The sequence below is a fragment of the Anabrus simplex genome, chromosome 1 (assembly GCF_040414725.1).
Source record: "Anabrus simplex isolate iqAnaSimp1 chromosome 1, ASM4041472v1, whole genome shotgun sequence".
Taxonomy (NCBI): Eukaryota; Metazoa; Arthropoda; class Insecta; order Orthoptera; family Tettigoniidae; genus Anabrus; species Anabrus simplex.
The window spans coordinates 1,610,000,717-1,610,024,416 of NC_090265.1; the positions used below are offsets into that span (position 1 = coordinate 1,610,000,717).

Sequence of the window (23,700 nt, forward strand, 5' to 3'; positions counted from 1 at the left end):
GGAGGGGGGGGGGCGCAAAATTATTTGGGCCCAGAGGCGTTTCAGTAGTTAAAACATTGCCTTGTGAATGCCCCTTATCGCCTCGGCTTGGTAGTCCTCTAATTAATAGCTTTCCTATTTGCCCGTAATCATCATTATTATAGTGATATAATTTAACATTAGGGTGTCTTTAGGATAAGTGCCTTGGTAAGGAGTTAACGGAAGTGTTAGTGTTAAAGATTTCCCATATCCCTCTGAATGACGCATTCTTCTGTTCCCACGTCCCATAAACAAGCTCATAAATTATTCTTCTTACAGAACGATAATGCACGTCACAAACTGCCACATACGTGAGAGATTGCTAGGATTTCTCTTTAAGGACAGAAACAAGGGATAAACAAGGAACTCTGGAAAGAACCAGCTCACATTTCTCTGACAGGAAGCTCCTGATAACAGTGAAGAAGTAGAACCAGCTCAGGTAGGCCTAATTCAGATTTGGATATCGTATATATATCATTGATTAGACCCTCCGTGGCTAAAGCGGCAGGTCGCCGGCCTCTCACCACTGGGTTCCGTGGTTCAAATCCCGGTCACTCCATGTTAGATATGTGTTGGACAAAGCGGAAGGGGGACAGGTTTTTCTCCGGTTTTCCATGTCATCTTTCATTCCAGCAACACTCTCCAATATCATTTCATTTCATCCGTCATTCATTAATCATTGCCCCGGAGGAGTGCGACAGACTTCGGCAGCAGGCACAATTCCTATCCTCGTCGCTAGATGGGGGCTTCATTCATTCCATTCCTGACCCGGTCGAATGACTGGGAACAGGCTGTGGATTTTCATATATCAGTGATCAGTTTTAGAGGCTAGGGGTTTATTAAATTATCAGTCCCATTAACTTAAGTGTGGTAAAACCTGTTTGATGGCCTGCCTTACTGCAGTATAGGCCTATGTAATGCCAAGTTACTTGGATTATGACTGAGACAGTGCTTAAGGACTTCAAATAAGGTTCCTTCTCAGAATGTGCCTCTAACAGACATAATCTTAAGCACTGAAACACCTCTGAGATACTGAGTGAGCTGGCTAGGCGGTACTCTTCGTACAGCTGTAAGCTTTTACTTAAAAGATAGTAAGTTCGAAACCATTGATGCACAACTCTGAATATAGCTTTACATAGTTGTAAATTTACTGGTAGTGGGGAATAATGCTTTTGGAGAAAATACAATAAGATAAAAATGTCAGCCAATTTAAAACGCGAGCAGAAAAGACTGGCCTCCAGATCTCCTTTGAAAAATAGGAGTTTATAACCAATATCAAGCTGGCTCCTAGCGAGTTAATTGTAGAAAATGGGACAATCAAACAACCAGAAGAGATTAATTACTTAAGCTGAAGTACTTAGGCGAGTGGATAATACCTAAAAACTCTGAGAAAGTCTAGGAATAACAGGATAGAAGTGACATTGACAACAAAAAATCAGTCCATCAACGCCAAGCTTTATTGTTCAATCATTCTTCCAGAAGCGCTATATAAAGCAGAATACCTTGCATTGAATAGGAAAGATATGACTGAATTCGAAGCCAAAGAAACAAATCCTGGGACCAATCAGAGAAAATGGTGAGTACAAGAGACGGCACAACAACAAACTGTACCTGCTCGTCGAAAGGATAACGTACACCATTCGGAAACGGAGAATTAATTTTTATGGCCACATAAAGCGACTGAGCTCGCAGAGATTGACCAACCGTATATTTTCCTACTTTGTAAAGAAGAAAGCCAAGGGACCCTGGTTCACCGAAGTTAAAAAAGATTTTCAAGAAATAGGGATCACACATGAAGACATCCAGGAACGTTTTCCTCTCCAGAAGAAAGTCCGAGCATATCAGCGATTCCAAGAAAAGCCAAAGTTGAAAACAGGCAAGAAGAGGACTGACGAAAGGAATGAGGCTCACAAGAAAGCAAATCCTGAAATACTGGGGAAGAATTAAAGCTCAAGGTTGCAAACGGTTGAAATAACGTGGTCCACAGCCGGCCGAAACGAAAACGAAGAAGAAGAATCGTTTGGCCCCACCTACCAAATGCAGACTTTTCCATTTGACTCCGCCCAGGCTGCCTGCGTGTCAATTTCAGCATTCTGTTATACTCTACCGGATGGCAGAGACCTAACACTATTGGGTGACCTATTGATGAGAACTAATTTTGTCGGCTAAACCCCGGAAGTCAAATAAGTGCCAGAAAGGACTTCTTATGACTTCGTCCGCTGAGTTTGGCCTCGCAGAATGGCACTTCACTCATCTACAGAAGGGGCTATTAATCCGAGGTGAAAATTAAGGAAGGCATTAGCATCGTCAACGGCTTCCTCTGCAATCGCTTAAATGCGGCCAGTATCCAGTATTCGGGAGATAGTAGGTTCGAACCCCACTGTCGGCAGCCCTGAAGATGGTTTTCCGTGGTTTTCCATTTTCACACCAGACAAATGCTGGGGCTGTACCTTAATTAAGGCCACGGCTGTTTCCTTCCCACTCCTAGCCCTTCCCCGTCCCATCGTCGCCATAAGACCTGTCTGTGTCGGTGCGACGTAAAGCAAGTAGAAAAGAAAACGGCTTCCTCGTTAAGGTAATAGCAGTTTGATTCCAGAGTAAGCCATTTTTGAAATAAAACATCACATCCCTGTGAATAGGATTCCACATAAACTTAGAGGACCTGTGATCATGCATGATCATTATATAAACAGCCACGTAAAACGATTAAATTGCTTAGAAGACGAGTCTCCCTCTGCTTCACTCTAACTCCAGGGTTTAAAAAAAAACAGTTGTCCGTAGGAAGTCAGAGAGAAAAGATGGACGAGAAAAGGCTGGCACAAGTGAGTATTAGTAATGCCTAAACTCATTTAGGATCTCCATGATCACTAATCCATGGTTATAATTTGAAAGCCTCTGCAGATTTACAAAATCTAAGTAAGTGATATTCCACTCTACAAAGCTCATTCATAGCAGTATATCAAGGCAGTTTGCAGTTTCCTAGAGATGATTTGTCCAGGCAACAAAGACATTAGCATCCTGTGCTTGAAGGAACGGCTTGTGCTGTTCTCGGATGAATCCCGTTTCGCACTATATCGTTCAGATGGTTGTCTGCCAGTGGCGTATATTGAGGGCTACCAAGGCTATCGGTGAAGCCCAAACCTTAAATGTGAACGGTGGAAATCTAAAGCACATTACAATATGAGCATCTGACACATTGTTCCATTTACAAAACTTGAAAGTCATAAGAAAAAACATTGCGCGTATTTCTGAGAGCAAGGCATCGGAGACTGATATTGCAGTCTAAGCGCTGCGTCCCTTTCCCCTCGCCTCACTTCACACGGCTTGCTGAACCGGGGGTTAGGTGTGCTAGGCTTCGCTCCGCCACTGCTAATTAACAACCATGCGTTACTCATCATATATACTTCCTCACCTCATACTTCTGACTTAATTATATACATAATAAAGTGCTGGTATTTCACTCCCCTTTACTTCTACAGCCTTGTAGGGAGACACTGCAGGGCTGCTGTTACAAGAGTAATATAGTTGTTTTTCTATAGGTTGATTTGCCAAAATAAAATGCAGTCTTTCAGGTTTAGTGCTTTTTTTTTTTTTTTTTGAAATAGAACCCGTAATCATGGATAGGACACCACCACTGATCTCTCGAGGAAACTAATAAACCAGTGAACGATGGGTACGACCATTAGTAATGCTGTAAAATTCAACATTTTAATTTAATAATAACTAGCAGAAGTACCCGTTCTTCGTGCGGGTTATCAGAAACTGGCTTTAGTTAATCATACTATCGGTGTGACTGACTTCATTAGATATTTATATCACTGGTGTATTTACTTAAGTACGTAGAAATTATTTGTTATGTTTGGAATTATAGTGTATCTTCTTCTTTTCTTCATGGGGGCCTCTAAACATTAGTTCCTAATTAGCGTCGACCTCTAAGATCTTTTGCTACCTTGCTTTTCCTTCATTCCCACCTAGATATACTTTGCTCCCTTCACAAAACTGCAGGTTTAGTGTAAGTATACTTCCGCTAGATAGTACCACAAATATAAATATTATTGAATGTATTTGTTTGATCCGACATTTCGTAACTATGATCAAGGAAATACGCGATGCATAAAAGAAACTACTATAATTATCGAGAATTATAATTCTCAGGGCTTGTCACTCATGTCGCACATCATATAATTAATCTGAGTATAAATGTTGAGAAATTTCTTCCAAGTCATTGGCGCATCATCATGACAATTGTGTACAGTATATAGGTTGTTGCTGGCATTTCTTGATGGATACAGTACTTTTGTATCCATCTCTTGGCACAGGCCAGAGTAAAGTGTAGCTTTCACCGAAGTCCACGTCTCATCCATGGCTGTGACTATATGGAAGCTGCTGGGGTATGGGTGGTGCTGAGTAATGGCATTCAGAGCACGACTAGTGCATCCGAGTGTTATGAAAGGTGTTGCTCATAGGGTCAGTCGTGCTGCAATAGCACTTTCTGACCCAGTGAGGAAAGCAATGGCAAACTACCTCACTCCTCATCTTGCCTAGTACGCCTCATTTTGGTGCTGCCATTGGTTTTTGCGGTTTCCTGATAACCGCATAACCTTTGGTGGTGCTATTTGAGGATCCAACCAGCCTCTGGGCTGATGACCTAACAGACAGACATATAGGTTGTTTACATGGTTACAATGATCGTAAAAGTGGACCAAAATATCGGCACTAATAACATCAGTGATCCTACTACTCCATGATTTGATAGAAAATAGTTTAAACTATAGGTAACAGACTCCGCAAAATGCTGAAACCTAAGCCAGTACGTAAAAACGGAGGTCCGTCGGCAACCGCTGGTCGCTGTACTACGGAGATCTCCGGGGCTATTACTTTTATACTTCACTCCCTTTCCATCCCCGCCCAAAGGAGTGCTATGAGCGTCCTACAAAACAGTTTATTTTTTCCAGATAGTAAGTCATATCTGTATCAATTTTGGTTGGCAGCTATGCCCAAACGTACATACATAATCTAGCTGCTGTAGAATCCTGGAGCTGACGTTGCCATGGTTACGGCTGTTCGTTTCTTTATCCGATTCCTAGAGCAGGGGTAGTGTGGTTCCAATATCTCCATAACGTTTGCTTTTAGGGCCTTAAAACATGGTTTTCGGGCCCGAAGGGTTTACCGTGTTTTGTTCTTTGCGTCAAGGGGCTTCAAATGAGCTTTGTCTCTTCCTTGTACGACAAATGCGATCCAGGCCATTATTTTAATATTTTTATATCTCCGCCCGTTGCCCCCCTCGAATTGTTTTGAAAATAAAATACAGCCCATGTTACTGATTGGCAATGTAGCTTTCTATGTGAAGTAATTTTTAAAATCGGTTCAGTAGTTTTTGAGTCTATTCGTTACAAACAAACAAATTTTTCCTCTTTATAATATTTGTATAGACGTATAGATAATAATAACAGTGCATGGCATCCGTATAGACTTGGTGGTGACCTAATGAGGATGAGATGAATGGCGAAGACGTCACAAACACCCAGTTCCCAAGCCAGGGGAATTAAGAGTACGAGGGGTTGATTCTGAGAATTGAACTGGGGTCATCGAACCAAAGGCAAGCATTCTATCCATTTAGCTACAAAGCCGGACTTTAATTTACTAAACCTTAGGCTACCATCTCCGTGATCTCCACTGATCAGGTGTTGGTTATTGACAGTAGCAGAGGCCAGGGCAGTAGCTTGTGAAATAGCCTTGACAATGCTGCAGCTCAAAACCAACGAGCACAGAATAACATAGAGATGGCAATGTGGCGTCTGAGTTGAAGTCAGTGGACATAAGCGGCCGCCATGTTGTTTGTACCAAAACATTGGAGACCAGTTAGTGTAAGTAAGTGAACAGTGCGCCACATGTGAAGTAAATAAAGGAAGTTTGTGTTATGATTTTAAAATGCCGACTTGTGTAGCGTATGGATGTGCAAACAGAGCTTCAAAGAAAATACCAGGGATAACTTTTCACAGGTAAGCAATATGTTTTTGCGAATATTCAGTGCCGAATTGTTTTCCCCTTGCACATGCAGTATAGGTTAAGAAGCCCCTTTATCATTTACAGTTTTCTTAAAGATAATATACGACGGAAGAAATGGATAAGAGCTATACGAATGGAAAATTGGTACCCCACACCTTTCAGTACCATATGTTCAGCTCACTTTACTGAACGTGATTTTGATCGTACTTCATGGGAATGGACTGTGACATCTATGTTTGCTGCTTTCCCAAAGTACCTACAAATACAATCAAAGGTTAGTTTCTCTTCATTTTAGCCTCTGATGTGAGAAATATGTCGAAATACATATTTTTTAGTGTAAGCCTACTATTTCTTAAATTTATTTTACAGGAGAGGAGGGTCCTTAAAATCATAAAGACTGTGGAAATGCCTTCATTAGATTCCTCTACAGCAGTCCAGGAAGTACCTGTTGTGGAAATATCTATCTGTAATAAAAGTGCAGAAACATGTTTTAGTGCTCAAATAGATCACATGAAAACCAAAGAAATTGCGAAAACCAAAGAAATTGCGTACAGAAAGAATGGCAGGAGGGTACTCGGAATGAGGAGATAAAGGCTAATTTAGGAATGAACTCGATGGATGAAGCTGTACGTATAAACCGGCTTCGGTAGTGGGGTCATGTGAGGCGAATGGAGGAGGATAGGTTACCTAGGAGATTAATGGACTCTGGTATGGAGGGTAAGAGAAGTAGAGGGAGACCAAGACGACGATAGTTAGACTCAGTTTGGATTTAAAGATAAGAGATATAGAACTAAATGAGGCCACAGCACTAGTTGCAAATAGAGGATTGTGACGACATTTAGTAAATTCACAGAGGCTTGCAGACTGAACGCTGAAAGGCATAAGTCTATAATGATAATGTATGTATACATTACAAAATAATCCTTGAGATGAATTAATTAATTTCATCAAGTGTACTAATGTAAAAATATTTCTCTATTTTTTTATATGAATTACTTGGCTCAACAATTCTATAATAATTAGGCCTATTTACCTCATACTTACTGGTCTTCCAGGATATCTTTATTATTGACCGTGTACTATTTTATTTATAGGCCCACAGACTGTGTATATTTTTATTGTGTATGATATTTTGTGTGGATGTGTACTGTATATGGTATCTATATAAATATTCATGGTCCATAACCTGTCTTATCCTTTCTCTAAAATAGGTCTTTATGAAAATGTTCCATTATTTTTAGCTGCACCTTGCAAATCGGCAATTCGTTTGGGCTAAATACGATCTGATATAATAACAGGCTATTTGAGCTCATATTTCCGAATTTTAAACTACCGGTATTGCGATTAAAACAGTGTTCTGGACTGCCCCGTGCTTATCATTATGACTAAGGCACTTTTCTATTGCGTTACATACGTTAACCAATGAAATAATGTTACAGAAATCTTTTAAAATGACAGACTCTGATAGGAATTAACGTGACTCGGATAGGAATTAACTAGCACTGCTGGTAATGACAACATGGCGATGCGCGCAAAACTCGGCTTCAGCGAGCCAATGCATTGCGGTAGGCATTGCCGTCTCTATGTTATTCTGTGCTCGGTGCTCAAAACGCTTTAGGCTTGACATTCACTAAACCAACTATCGAAAAGATAGCATGCGCCGCTGCCATGTGAGAGTCTGAAGAAGACGTGGGGAGCGATTTCATCCGACAGCTGCTTATAGCGGTGGATCTGTTATGGTGTGGGCAGGCGTAAGTCACGGTGCGAAAATCGATCTCCTGATCATTCGCAATGCATCCCTAACTGCTCGCCGGTACATTGACGAGACCTTAGTGCCACGTGTGATTCCCCACGTGAGGCAACTTGGAGCAAACGTAGTATTCATGCATGATAATGCTACAGCGCATGATGCCAACATTGTTGTTTATCAGCAGCCATTTTTACAATACAATTCCTTAACACGTGTGAACAACTTCGTAAAGAGAGATTATTGAAGATAAAAGGAAATTTACCTTTATTTATCAAACAGAGATGAGTACAGGAAGTGAAAGCGATTGGCGTGGTCATAATTATTGTTTACGGAGTGAGTGGCTTCGTGGTTTGGCTCTCGTAGCTGTCAATTTGCATTCGGGAAACAGTGGGTTCGAAACCCACGGTTGGCAGACCTGAAGATGGATTTCAGTGGTTTCCCATTTTCACACCAGGCACATGTTGGAGCTGTACCTTAATTAAGTCTGAGTTCACTTTCTTCCCGTTCTTAACTCTTTCCTATCCTATCGTCGCCATAAGATCTATTTATGTCGGTGCGACGTAAAGCAAACTGTAAAGAAAGATGTTTTAAGTAGAAAGTGAAATAAACATCCTGTCTAAATTCTAATTGTAGGAGAAAATGCAAGAATCCCTAGGCTTTGCAGACCTAAATCAAAGGATCATGTGTGTATTTTTAAAGAATTAAAACACCGGGCGAATTGGCCGTGTGGTTAGGAGCGCGCAGCTGTGAGCTCGCATCCCACTGTCGGCAGTCCTGAAGATGTTTTTTCGTGGTTTCCCATTTCCACACCAGGCAAATGCTGGGGCTGTACCTTAATTAAGGCCACGGCCGCTTCCTTCCCATTCCTAGGCCGTTCCCCTCCCATCGTCGCCATAAGACCTATCTGTGTCGGTGAGACGTAAGGCAAAGAGAAAAAAAAAACTAAAACAGGAATCAAAAGTTTCCAATATTCTGTTACAGAATGGACGCGTTATTTTGCCGATCGGTATATTCATGCCATCGTATCTCAGATTGTATCACAAATGTCACCACATCCTAAAGTCTTGTAATCTTTTGAATGTTTGTCCACATTCTCAACATCACCACATAGAGCACAAATACTATTGAGTCAGTTTCCAGATCACAAGCAACACTTAACTGATTCTCGCAATATTGCCTCTACATTTCAAAATTACATTTTTTACCACCATTTAGAATCTTGCAAACCAAATTCATCTCCGTACAGGCCACGAAGACCCTGGGAAGGGTGGAAAGTAAAGGCTTCCACTATCCGTAACCTCGGCACTTGTTGGGGGTAGAGTGGTTAGTTCTAGGCCCGGTCGCCTTTGTCCCCAGAAATTAACTTAGTACTGAAATTTTGTGTATGCTGAATGAACCTCAGCGCCATGTGCACCGCCGGATGTGGAAATCTCGTGTATTAAATTTTTCGACTTCCTGACGGGGAATCGAACCCACGTCCTTCAGGATGAACCGAGCACGACTTTACTGCCTCGGCCGAGCAGCCCCTTCAGAATCCCGTATTTCCAAAAAATGAGATGAAGCCTCGTGACAAGAGTTTCATGTTCTTATGTAAATCTCGCGACGCCTTCTTTTGGCTGTGGTTTTAGGGCCTACATGATTTATTATTATTTTATTTATTTTTTTTTGCTATTTGCTTTACGTCACAGATAGATCTTACGGCGACGATGGGATAGGATAGGCCTAGGAATTGAAAGGAAGCGGCTATGGCCTTAATTAAGGTTCAGCCCCGGCATTCGCCTGGTGTGAAAATGGGAAACCACGGAAAACCATCTTCAGGGCTGCCGACAGTGGGGCTCGAACCCACTAGCTCCCGATTACTGGAAACTGGCCGCACTTAAGCGACTGCAGCTATCGAGCTCGGTGTTTTACATGTTGCCACAGACTTTACTTATTTTCTTCTGTTTACCATCTCTACAATTCTACATCTCAAGGTACAAGAAATTATATATCTGAGTCTGTTCGGTATTTTCAAAAAATTGCTTTTACAGCTGTTTACTCTTTCCAATTAGAGTGAGGTATTTTATGCTTAGCGTAACTCGTTTAGCACTGCCTGCTCGATATGCATCCGATGGCTGCTTATACTGCCTGCTCATTCCATACTCAAACGTGTAACACGACTTGCGAAGAATCCGCCGCTAGATGGCAGCACAAAATAGCCCTAGTTATTGCGGAAACACAGGTGGATATGCTCATAAGCGAAGTTGAAAATCTGAAAGCTAAGCAGAAAAAGGAAATTATTTTACTTATAAAGTAGTGCTCTAGAGATGTATAGCTACTGGACTTCTTGAAAAGGATGTTTCAACGAACAAGAAGACCTGGAAACTTTATATGATACTTCCCTACATTACTAAATAGAGGTTTCACAATTTTGACCACCTCAATTTCTGACGCAATTTGCAGGTGATTATTGTTACTAACAAACTTTAAATGACTCGATGAGTTCTTGCAGTACAGGTAGAGCCTCTTCAACTAATTCATATAACCCCATAATTAGGCGAATAAATCGCGGCTGTGGATACTGCAGGCCTATTCGAGTTACGGATCAAGTTCATCGATAGGGATTCATTAACTGAGGTGTAAACATTATTCAAGCACGGACAGCATTCAGTTTCTTCTTCGATTACACGCACCAAATAACCACCTGGGAAGCTGTTACCAAATTGGCTCACCCTGACTGAGGATACTCATGAGCATCTTCCAGTAAATCAAGTTCATACTAAGGGAGCATCATTGATTCTGTTTACTGTAGTCAAGTCTGGGAGGGTATACTGAGGCAAAAAGCTGTGAATTTTGCTTGTGGATAATTCTAGCACCATCGGTGGACATTAAAATACAGGATTTTAGAAGTCTCTATACGGAATTCTGAGCAGATCATGAGTCAGTCATGTCATTTCTCCCTCATCCATTCTTAAAGCCCTAAACCTGGCTCAACTGGATCTCCTGAAAAGGCCTGTGCCAGCACATAAAAGAATCCATTCTGTAGAAGATGAACAATGAACGAGAAAGCAGACAATACATTAATAATGATGGTTTGATGTGTTTCTTTGGTAAGTCTTTTTTTATTGAAAGCTTTGAACGCTTCCTGTATCTCTTCAAGATATTGGCAGACATTATTTTTCAGCCACTGGAGACGCTCATATGCTGGAGAACCGAACGCCATTTTGTCTGGATCATTTTACTTCAAAGTGCTGAATTTTGTCGCTGGTGTCATAGCCACGGAACAATGTATACACAAATTTAATAAATCATATGGTAGGTCCAGCCTCCGAAAAATCGTCTCTGGCCGTCACGTGCAATGAGTTTCCATCAGGAACTGCAGAGCTGCTGTGACTGGTGGAGCGAAAACTTTGCACAGCAACTTGGTTCCACGTACTTCCTCTTTAGATTCCGGACAGGTTTCACCACGAGATTTTTCTGAATCTCCTTTAGATGATTAAGCCATCTTCATCTGCCATGGTTTGCTCAAGAAACTGAGTTTTGATGTTTTTAATAATGTGACAATAATTGGAAGGCAAATAACTTTGTCGCGTGGAGTTGCATGGATGAACCACACTTGACTTTAATTCTCCAACATCAAATGTCTTGAACATGGAAGTATTTGATTGGATGTAAAACATATAATCCAGACTTCAAAACTTTCTGAACCAAGTGGTAAAGCTCATTTCCTTTTAATGCCTTCACCATGATGTAGGGAGGTGGGATCGCAAATTTATTCCTCAATCCATTAATTACAAAGCACAAAAAATTGTTGGCAAGTTGAGGGTTTATTCCAATGTCTTCTTTATAGACTCCCCCTGCTTCCATATAATCTGTCCTCTTCTTTATTACTTATTAATCCGCTTGCCATTTCGTCGCAAATAAGGGAGCAAACTTTCTCCAGATCATTCAAATTAGTGGCTTCTCTTTGCAGTCTTTCCTTTATTAGTGATGAAATACCTGCACCACACTTCATCGTTCCTGGATACCTATCTATCTGCCAAGAATCGTAATATTTCGGAGGAGCAATCCGCTGGCAAATACAGTGGCGTATAATATACCATTTTCACTGAAACTAAGTACAGTACTAGCATAGGCCTATTTTCCGTTATTTCATTCTGACAGCCTGGGGCCATTTGGTGCTGTCGCCTACCGTGGGTATTTGTAAACGCAGTATTTCATTTAGTGCCATCTTAAAATGTTGTAATGAGCAGGCAGTATAAGCAGCCGTTGGATGCAAATCGAGAAGGTAGTGTCCTTTAGTAACAGAAGTCTTGAACTCATGATCTGTGTTTGGTGGTTGCAGATTTCAACTCGTTTCATTCTTATTGACTCATTGATTCTCAAATGTGTGTATACGTTTCAGTTTCAACAAAGCAAGTACTCTAGATGTTTGCAGAGGTTCTCCATCGTTTCATGTGTTATTGGCTCATTGATTCTCAGATATGTGTATGCCTTTCGGTTTCAACAAAGCAAGTACTATAGATGTTTGCAGAGATTCTCCACCTAACTGAAATTGCACTAGACGTGATTCCATGATAAAGAAAATTCGTATAATCAGGTTCATAGTCTGAGGAGTACAATGCATCAGTTTTATTTTGGTCTCGACCGTCACGTGATATCCATGTATAATGGCGCCAATAATGTTGCTGTGACAATATGTTTGCTACTGCCATGTCATTGTCAATAGAGAATATTGCAACAGCCTCCCTCTTCTTTTGTTTAATGCTTCCAGATCAAAGCGTCCAACAAGTCAAAAGTGATCGTTCTAATTGATTTCTCATCAAAGTTTGTGATTAAAGCCACCCTGAATTATTTTCATTTCTCACTGTTTAAGTTCTTTCTTAGAACACTAAGAATTTCTCAATATTTTCATGGGTTCTTCTGAAAGTTGGTGTATAAACTTGAATGCTGACTTCCTAAGGTCTTGGGTTCAATTTTACAATCATAATCCTATCATTTAATATACTAACATTAATTTCAGCACTCTTCAATGCTTTGGGAACTAAAGGTATTCTATTACGTCTGGCTGGAGGAGTAAATACTGTTACCACATAGAACGTCAAGATGACCACTGCTATCCCAGTAAATCTTTTAAAGTCTTAAAAGGCCAACGTTATGAGCCGTAGGAATTTTGAAACGAGTGACGTAAACTTGTCACTTTAATGGTTGTTGCAAACAATATTTGATTTCATACTCTGGTGAATTTACTTATTATAATAGTTAATTATCGTCACCACGCAAATCATCCATGTTTAACTCAAGCAGTGACTTTTTTTGTGTGTGTTGCTGTGAGAGACATAAGGGCTCTGTACGTGGATTTAGGTGGTGTGTGTTGCTGTGAGAGACATAAGGGCTCTGTACGTGGATTTAGGTGGTAATAAAACATCAAAATTAATTTTATTTGAAGGAGTGAACTGTCCACTAAGCTACCAGAGTCGTAAACAAAGTCCGCTGGTCCTGGATTAGGGAAGGTAATACTAACTTAATGATATACTGTGATATAGTTGATATTTATCTATCGAAAATGGATTAACCTATACATTGGTGATGGCGGCAGATCATTTAAGCTGGGAATTCAGAGACGCCATTTTTACTGTAGATGGGTACGGCGCTTTTTAATCAGGCGGAGTAAACTCCAGTTCAATATACACATAATTAACGCCGTAAATGAGGCCCATAAGAACCTAGGACTTCTAATAAGAAACACAAACAAATTCAAAAATAGCAAAGCCATTATACAGGTATACAATTCACTACTTAAACAGAATATGCATTTATAGTCTGGAATCAATCGTGTAATAAACGTATAAAAGAAATAGAAAATGTTCAAGCTAAATTTCTAAGATATCTGTATTTCTGTATCTCTAAAACTAGTGCAAAATATGTGGTATATAGTGACTTATTAACAGATTTTGGGGTAGATAAGTTGCATACTAGGAGAACATTAACGAGTGTAAAATACCTACATAGAATTCTCAAAGGTAAAGCAGATAACCGAGAATTACTCCACTAAGTAAACCTGTATGCACCGTTTGGAAGTAATCTAAATAATTTAACCTTTATTTATTAAAAGGTCAAACACAAATCACCATATGAATTCGCCATTAAACAGAATATGTCAGTCAATTAATAAAATGCCAAACGTGGACAAATTTCACGAGGGGTGTGTCCTGTTAAGGTCAGTTAAATTAATAAACTTAATTGTTTGTCCGTATTGAACCAAGATTACACCTTATTCAATACATAAAAATTGTTGCTTAGATGTAATTACAACATATATTTCAATCAGAACTAGTTTCAATGAAGTGATAGTTTATTACATTCCTATTATTGCTGATCCGCATTGAACTGGGAACGTTGTCCTTGATAACATCTTAAAGAACTTATTGCTCGTTTCCACCTCACTAGGATTGCTCCATAAAAACGACACTGACGTTTTTTGAATTATTTCTACTACGATTGTACGTCAAGTTTTAAGAAGTGAGATAAATTAAACACATAGCACTTCAAGACTATTTTAATTTTTAAAGTTGTTGTTCTTTTAAATCCACGTTATTTCATAAGTGAGCAAACCGGTTTGCATATTATGTTTTCATCAGTTTATGGCATAAGACTCGCGAGTCTTGGACTTGTAGAAAATATGGACTTAGAGACAGTATAATTTTAACACAGTTTTATGTTGTTAATATGGTTTTAAATTGTGATCAATTTGACGTAGATAAACTTACATGATTGTCAATTTTTCCACGAACTTACATCAGCTGATGATGACACAGAGGGGCGTCGAAACTAGTTCTGATTGAAATATATGTTGTAATTACATCTAAGCAACAAATTTTATTTATTGAATAAGATGAACTCAAATTATAATAAAAGATGTTAAGGTCAGTAGGAAGGGATCTCACACAGAGATAAGACATAAATTACATAGAGTAGCATACATGAATAGTGTAGTCCTTAGATTAATTTAGATTAACAATGCATTCTTTTTTTGCTAGTGGCTTTACGTCGCACCGACACAGATAGGTCTTATGGCGACGATGGGATAGGAAAGGCCTAGGAATTGGAAGGAAGCGGCCGTGGCCTTAATTAAGGTACAGCCCCAGCATTTGCCTGGTGTGAAAATGGGAAACCACGGAAAACCATTTTCAGGGCTGCCGATAGTGGGATTCGAACCTACTATCTCCCGGATGCAAGCTCACAGCCGCGCGCCTCTACGCGCACGGCCAGCTCGCCCGGTAATGCATATTTTAGGAGAAATTAAAATAATAGTTCATAAGTATAGTATTAAGTTCATATTTTAATTTTCTTTGTAAATTATTTATAACATTAGAAATAAGAAATGGAAATGTTCTGCAAGTGCGCAAAAATGCATGTTGAACAATAATTCAAATAAATAAATAAATAAATAAATAAATAAATAAATAAATAAATAAATAAATAAATAAATAAATAAATAAATAAATAAATATTTCAAAAGGTAAGTTTGGTGTTCGCTGATTCATAATCACTCTGACTATCCGTATTAACATTATTGTTAAGCGGACTTCAACCAATCAGGGAGGATTTCTAATAAAACAGTGAAGAAATAAATTACAGTATGGTAAAGTGTCAAAGACGACATTTATATCATAGTATGAAATAAATGTTATATCATATACAGTATACGAAGAATTCCACGACAGATCATCAAATGGTACCAGCTGACGAATAGATGTGATTTCTCTTGAGACTAGCCACAGAAGGTAGAACGCTATCCGGCTCCTTGGCTGAATGTTCAACGTACTGCCTTCGGTTCATAGAGCCCCGGGTTCGATTTCCGGTGGGGCCGCGTTTGGTTAATTCCTTAAGCTTGGGGGTTGGGTGTTTGCGACCTTATTAATAAATAAGTTTATTTAGGCCTACATACAAAACATCATACTACCACAACCACAGAAAAACGCCCTGGTGAGTATATCCCTTCACATTACTTTGCTTTAGGAAGAGTATCTAGACGTAAATCTTGGCTTAATCCGCATGAGTACAGACCTCAGATAACTGAGGGAAAGGGTCATGGAAGAAGAATAAGAATAGCTAGGTAGAAGGCTATTTAATAGACATAATTTTCATATCTGAGTGCCATGAATCCAACTAGAAGAAGTGGATAACGGCTATCTGCAAGAGAGAGAGGTAATTGGGCCTATTCTAGATACTTTTGTACTGATACTGACTTTCTTCGCGAAGTTCAGAAAGCAGTTTGGGTTGCCAGTAAAAGTAATTGAAGACATTGCTGTGAATGTCATTACCAGTTCATTCTGAATGTTAGACCATCATTTTCTCATCCAGTAAGAATATCTTGATGAGCATCGTCATGTGAGGTTTACTCGGCAACGTCGCACTCCTATCGAACTGTAGGCTGACGGTTTCATAGTGGGAAAGTAGAGTGACGACTGGTTCACTGGCGAAATTTCACCGTAAATAAAACACAACTACGAATAATAAACAGGCACATAAATATCACTAGAAATAGGCAAACTGTAGTAAAACATGCCGTCAATTTCACGTAAGTTAATAATAATTACACTGTACCTTAACATCCCAGGGCCTGAAGTTCCCTTTTCGCGCGGCTGTGAGCTTGCATCCGGGAGATAGTAGGTTCGAATCCCACTATCGGCAGCCCTGAAAATGGTTTTCCGTGGTTTCCCATTTTCACACCAGGCAAATGCTTGGGCTGTACCTTAATTAAGGCCACGGCCGCTTCCTTCCAACTCCTAGGCCTTTCCTATCCCATCGTCGCCATAAGACCTACCTGTGTCGGTGCGACGTAAAGCCCCCTAGCAAAAAAAAAGTTTCCTTTTTTATGTTTTGTTCATTTTCCTCGCCTACACCTTCACTTTCCCTTCATTTCTGTCCTCAGACACAGTCGTCAGTGTCGCTATAGACAGCATTGTTCTCTAAATTTTGTGGTGGGCGCAAAAAGCAGATGAGGAGTTGGATGTCAGATTTCTCGTGAAATTGCAGGAATCCATGCCCGCGTTCTTCTTTAGGAAAACAAACAGTGGACACCATACCATTTAATTTTACAGTTCTGTCATAATTTGACTTGCATACTGGCACACAACCCTTCCTAGGCATCTGGAATATTCTTTAGAAATTATATTTGGCACATAAATCGCCGAAATTAACTTCCAGGCAGAGGTTAAGTGAGCAAAAACAGATGAGAAGTACTTACTCTTCACAGATTTTAGCAGGCTTTATTATATCATGAAGAATTTCGCAAAATATGAAAAGACACACAATTGGATTTCAGTACCCATCGGTTTCAACTATACTAAAATTTAAAACAAAACATTACCACATGGCCTAAAAAGTTTACATTCCTTACAGCCAAGTTACAGAGGTCGTTGGTATCGTACATCAAGTACGTGATTTGAATTTAATGTTGTAAACTAAGGATGTTCGAACAATAAATATCTGATAATGTAAAAATGCCTAGATTTTCATCCTGCAAATACATTTACAATTTGTCCTGCTCTGTGGATGAGTTGTCAGCGTCATGGCCAGTGGCGTACACTGAGGGCGACCAAGGCTATCGGTGAAGCCCAAACCTCAAATAAGAACGATGGAAATCTAAAGCACATTATAATGTAAGCATCTGACACATTCTTCCAATTACAAAATGTGAAAGCAGCGAAAAAAAAAAAAAACGTCGCACGTTATAATGTAAGCATCTGACACATTCTTCCAATTACAAACTGTGAAAGCAGCGAAAAAGAAACGTCGCACGTTATAATGTAAGCATCTGACACATTCTTCCAATTACAAAATGTGAAAGCAGCGGGGAAAAAAACGTCGCACGTTATAATGTAAGCATCTGACACATTCTTCCAATTACAAAATGTGAAAGCAGCGAGAAAAAACGTCGCACGTATTTCTGAGAGCAAGGCATCGGAGACTGATATTGCAGTCCAAGCACAGCGTCCCTCTCCCCTCGCCCCGCCTCGTGCGGCTTGCTGCTGAATGTCCGAAAGGTACGGGGGAATAGGTGTACTATCCTTCGCTCTGTCAGATCGCCACTGCTAACGAACAACCATGGTTGCGTTACACGTCGTTATATACTTCCTCACCCCATACTTCTGACTTAATTATACAGATAAGAGTGCTGGTATTTCACTCCCATTAATTTCTGCATCCTTGTACGAAGACACTGCAGGGCTGCTGTTATAGGAATAATATAGTTTTATTTTTGTATGTAGACCTGCTAAAATGAAATGCAATTTTTCAAGTTTAGTGTTCTCCGTTTTTGATTGGAATAGAACCCGTGATCATGGGTCGGACACCACCACTGATCTCTCGAGGAAGCGAATAAACCAGTGAATGATGGCTACGATCCTTGGTGATGCAAAATCCAAAATTTTAATAATAATAATAATGATGATAATAATAATAATAATAATAATAATAATAATAAGAGTGCATGGCATCTTTATAGACTTGGTGGTGACCTAATGAGGATGATACGAATGGCGAAGACGTCATAAACTCCCAGTCCACAAGCCGGAGAAATTAAGAGTACGAGGGGTTGATTCTGAAAATTGAAAAGGGGTCATGGGACCAAAGGCAAGCATTCTATCCATTTAGGTACAAAGCCGGACTTATGTACCGTACCCAGGGGTAGTAACCCTCTAGGACGATGCCCCCATTCCTGTATAAACATCCGACTAACTCAGGTTTGGGCAGAGAAGTGGGTTGGTTGTCGATGGGCAAGTCTAAAAGTCGAAGTTTCTCACTTAATTACAAGTAAATGACAGGAAAATGGAGGTATAACTCGAATGAGAAACAATAATATGGGGTAGGATGAGTTTATTCACAAAATAAGCCCGAATCATACTAACATAAAAAGAAAATCAAATAATAAAAATGATAATAACATTGTCTCAAGAATTGAAAAGAAATGGACATTAAAACGTTAATTCTTCAAATAATTAAATGCAAAATGAAAGCTCAAGCACAAAATTTAATACTTGTGAACTTCAAAGATATTCTTCACATGATTGTCCAAAGTTCATGTTCATAATGGTATACGTATGTGTATACAAATACATATTCGATTCACATGGAGTAACACGTTATTAAGTATCACATTGATACGGATTTTAATTTCGGTGAATCGTCACAAAGTCAACATAAAAAGAAAATTAAGACGCAATAGGACATGATATGTATTATGGAAAATACTATTGGCATTTCCCTACGCTATATTTACAATGAACACAAACAAGCAAAGTATCACAAATATATACATCGGATAAAGAAAAGGAAATCTTACATACTACACTGACTCGACGTGAAACGCGATTCACCCATAAGATCTAGTGAGAACTAGACTGACCACCAATATTTTTCAGCACTCGGGCTGTTCCCCATTAAACAACAAGACAACATATCCAAACAACATGAAATATCACAAACAAAATCCTATAAGAGAACACATATTATTATCCTTTATTAAACATATGGAAAGCAATTGGCAACATTGCATTCTTCTGCTGCATTTGCGAACCCAAAAGTGCGTTCATCCGTCACATATTTCCTGCTGTGCTGTGGGCTGAAAAGAAATGTTAAAACTCAATACTGCACTGAGGCTTGGTTACTGTTCGACAAGGCTGTATCACGGAAATAACATCTCATTCACGCTGTCTATGTAAACGCGGCTGATAAGTAAACTTGTAAGTCAATCTCATATTTCCTCAACTGCACGGAAACTCACATACAATCGTGCTTCTTACTAGCATGCTACAATAATTTATCACACACATCAGAGTCACTGGCCTGGCATCAATTTCCCGTCAATTCTGATTCTCAATATTCTCTCAGAATACAATTGCAGGGCCATATCCACTGCACATCATTCTTATCACTTCATCAGGCATGCAATCGGCCTGCATAATCAACTTCATAAATCAGCATGCATTAAAACCTCTTATATTTCTTACAATCTCATCAGCCTTTCCCATTATAAATCCAAATTCGATTCCCATACAAATCATTGTGCGAAATTGTTTCCAACCTACATTGGAAGACTCCTTTCTCATTCAACGTTGCGATAGAGCTCCACACATGTCAGCTCCTGAAATAACATGCGTCTTGCAATCTAACTGTTACTAACTTTGTAAATGACCAAAATTAAATTGAATTTACCCTCAACGTAGCAAGTGTTTAACTCGGAAAGTGGATGAGCTTGTCAATCTAATCCTCCTATCTCTAATATACGAGGATGTCGGAATAATACTGAGCTAATTATCATGCATAATGACACAACAAAATAAATCCTAACAACTCCTCTCACTATCCAATCTAACTAATCGTAAAGTAAAATAAAAATACAGAAATCATGCATTCCTCTTTTATCCGTATTTACAGCATTACAAATGTAAAATAAACACATGCCGTCAGGCAAAATTTACGTTAAAGAAAAATCCCTACACTAAACTTCACAAGTATTTAAACATAATTCATATAACATGCCATCTAATTTAAAAACATGCGCCTTATCTTGGACGACTCTCTGGACATTGCAACAGCTCACATCCTTGCCATGGTGGTGTCTTATTTCATGTTGATCACTGCTTTAACACATGGAAACAATCTTCTTTCTTCTATGGGCGGTGCCATCTTCTTGATGAAAGTTCCTGTACACTGCAACACAGAAGACTTTAGGTGAATGTCTCTTCACCGCTCGATTTGCACGTGCCGAACAACTCCTTGTTAGCTGCGAATTAAGCCAATATTACTGACAAACACACTTAAAATTAATCAATTAGGGATTTTTATACAGTTAGTTAGAGAGGCTCCGGTTCGGTTCGAAAGATCTACGCGAAACGCGACAGACACGAAAATGCAATACAGCTGAGCGTTTCTTCTTCACTTTCCAGTCTGCGGCTATTATTACCGTCTATTTATCTGGAGTAAAATTTTGCGCCATAATGAAATCGGCAATTTAGCACTGCACCAGTTAATTCAGTAAACTTCACGCCTAAAGGCACTGTTTCTCGGTCGTAAAACCATACACTGTTATATATCTATCCACGTGGCAACATTCACGCACAAGTATCAGAGCAATACCGAACAACTTTCACACCACGTTGGCTCCCACCATCAGAGTGATGCTCCCAAAGCTTGGGACGCTGGAGAAGCTTGGTTAACGCCGTTGTAGCTATGGGATTCCTGCATCTTTAAAAGAGCGACCAATCAGCGTGCTTGCCATTCACAATGACTTATATATTAATTAAAACATACCATAAAACACCCTCCAGATGATATAAAAGTGACTCAGATTACTTTTATAGCGTATTCCTTATTATATTACATTTTCCGACCTGTGGAAATCCGTCAACTAACAGTACTGATTCCTTTATAGCGATATCTTCTTCATGCAATTGTCCATGTTGGTCAACCTGGGATATTAATTCCGCGCGATCCAGACTCCATATTTGCCACACCCACGCGTTCTGATTGGCTGAATGTTCCTCTCGGCCAACGTCTTCTACACTTCTGGTAACTCTAAGCCTTTCTCACGGTCCCGAGGAAGCATCGCGCAATATCCAGCGACTTTATGTCTCCATGGACTTCCGGTCTCAGCTATCCTGCGATCCACTACTTTTACCATGCCTGACTAAAATTTATTTCAATAAAATTATATAATATGGCAAATAATAATCTGAGTGTCTCTTATGGGCCGTCAGGATTCGGCTCACTTAAATTTGCTAAACCTTAGGCTACCATCTCCACTGATCACGTGTTGGTTATTGACAGTAGCAGAGGCCAGGGCAGTAGCTTGTAAAATAGCCTTTACCGGGCGAGTTGGCCGTGCGTGTAGAGGCGCGCGGCTGTGAGCTTGCATCCGGGAGATAGTAGGTTCGAATCCCACTATCGGCAGCCCTGAAAATGGTTTTCCGTGGTTTCCCATTTTCACACCAGGCAAATGCTGGGGCTGTACCTTAATTAAGGCCACGGCCGCTTCCTTCCAACTCCTAGGCCTTTCCTATCCCATCGTCGCCATAAGACCTATCTGTGTCGGTGCGACGTAAAGCCCTTAGCAAAAAAAAAAAAATAGCCTTGACAACACAGCAGGCTACTCCGTTGGATATTGGTTGCACCTCAAAACGCTTAAGGCTTGACGTTCACTAAACCAACTATCGAAAAGGGGTACCCAAAGTCTAGTGGTAGCCAACTTCTTGATCCCAGCATACGCCACTGGACTCATGGCCTTCGGTTCTGAGGGTTCAGGATTCGATTCAAGGCCGGGTCGGGGATTTTAGTCACGCTTGGTTAATTCCTCAGGCTCGGGGACGGAAATGTGTTTTGTCTTAGAAAAGAGAGATGAATGTCTTAAAATTATAACTGAGGGGATTCATAAATATAAGGATATAGCTTGGTAGTTTAAACGTATGTGAAATAGGGCACTTATGGTCCTGGGAAAGGTAGATGCTGCATACAGGAAAATCAAGGAAACCTTTGGAGAAACGAAATCTAGAAGTATGAACATTAAGAGTTCAGATAGAAAGCCACTTCCAGGGAAAGAAGAGAAAGCAGAAAGATGGCAGGAACATATCCAACAGTTGTATCAAGGTAAAGATGTAGATAATTTGGTTCTGGAACATGAAGAGGCTGTTGATGCTGATGAAATGGGAGACCCGATTTTGATGTCAGAGTTTGACAGAGCTGTGAGCGACCTAAATAGGAACAAGGCACCTCGAATTGATGACATTCCCTCCGAATTACTGACTGCCTTAGGAGAAACCAGCATGGCAATGTTATTTCATTTAGTGTGTAAGATGTACGAGACAGGAGAAGTCCCATCCGATTTTAGGCAGAATGTTGTTATACCTATTCCCAAGAAAGCCGGTGCTGACAGGTGTGAAACCTACCGCACCATTAGTTTAGTAGCTCATGCCTGCAAAATTTTAACACGGATTATTTACAGAAGAATGGAAAAACAAGTTGAAGCAGAGGTGGGAGAAGATCAATTTGGCTTCAGAAGAAATATAGGAACACGTGAAGCAATCCTGACTTTACGTCTGATCTTAGAGGATCGAATCAAAAAGGACAAGCCCACGTACATGGCATTCGTAGATCTAGAAAAGGTATTCGATAATGTTGATTGGGCCAAGCTATTTAAGATTCTGAAAGTGATTGGGGTCAGATACCGAGAACGAAGAATTATCTACAATCTGTATAAAAATCAGTCTGCAGTCATAAGAATCGAGGGCTCTGAAAAAGAAGCAGCAATCCAGAAAGGATTGAGGCAAGTCTGCTGTTTGTCCCCCTCCTTTTCAAAGTTTACATAGAACAGGGAGTAAAGGAAACCAAAGAGGAATTTGGAAAGGGAATCACAATCCAAGCAAAGGAAATCAAAACCTTGAGATTTGCCGATGATATTGTTATTTTATCTGAGACTGCAGAAGATCTCTAGAAGCTGCTGAATGGTATGGACGAAGTCTTGGGTAAGGAGTACAAGATGAAAATAAATATGTCCGAAACAAAAGTAATGGAGTGCAGTCGAACGAAGGCAGGTGATGCAGGAAATATTAGAATAGGAACTGAAATATTAAAGGAAGTAGATGAATATTGTTACTTGGATAGTAAAATAACCAACGATGGCAGAAGTAAGGAGGGCATAAAATGCAGACTAGCACAAGCAAGGAAGAGCTTTCTTAAGAAAAGAAATTTGCTCACTTCAAACTCTGATATAGGAATTAGAAAGATGTTTTTGAAGACTTTCGTGTGGAACGTGGCATTGTATGGAAGTGAAATATGGACGATAACTAGCTCAGAAAGAAAGAGAATAGAAGCTTTTGAAATGTGGTGTTACAGAAGAATGCTGAAGGTGAGATGGATAGATCGAATCACAAATGAAGAGA

General features: G+C 39.8%; 1 protein-coding gene across 7 annotated transcripts in view; it reads left to right on the forward strand.

Moving 5' to 3' along the window:
- The first annotated feature begins 369 nt into the window (after window positions 1–369).
- Window positions 370–23,700, forward strand: part of LOC136858588 (uncharacterized) — a 187,184-nt gene continuing 163,853 nt past the window's right edge. For 6 of the 7 annotated variants that reach the window (XR_010858651.2, XR_010858650.2, XM_067138261.2 and 3 more), the window contains exon 1: window positions 370–457. The gene's annotated coding sequence lies outside the window, so the exon portion shown is untranslated. The remainder of the gene's footprint in view (window positions 458–23,700) is intronic. The other variant, XM_068225626.1, reaches the window with a different exon arrangement.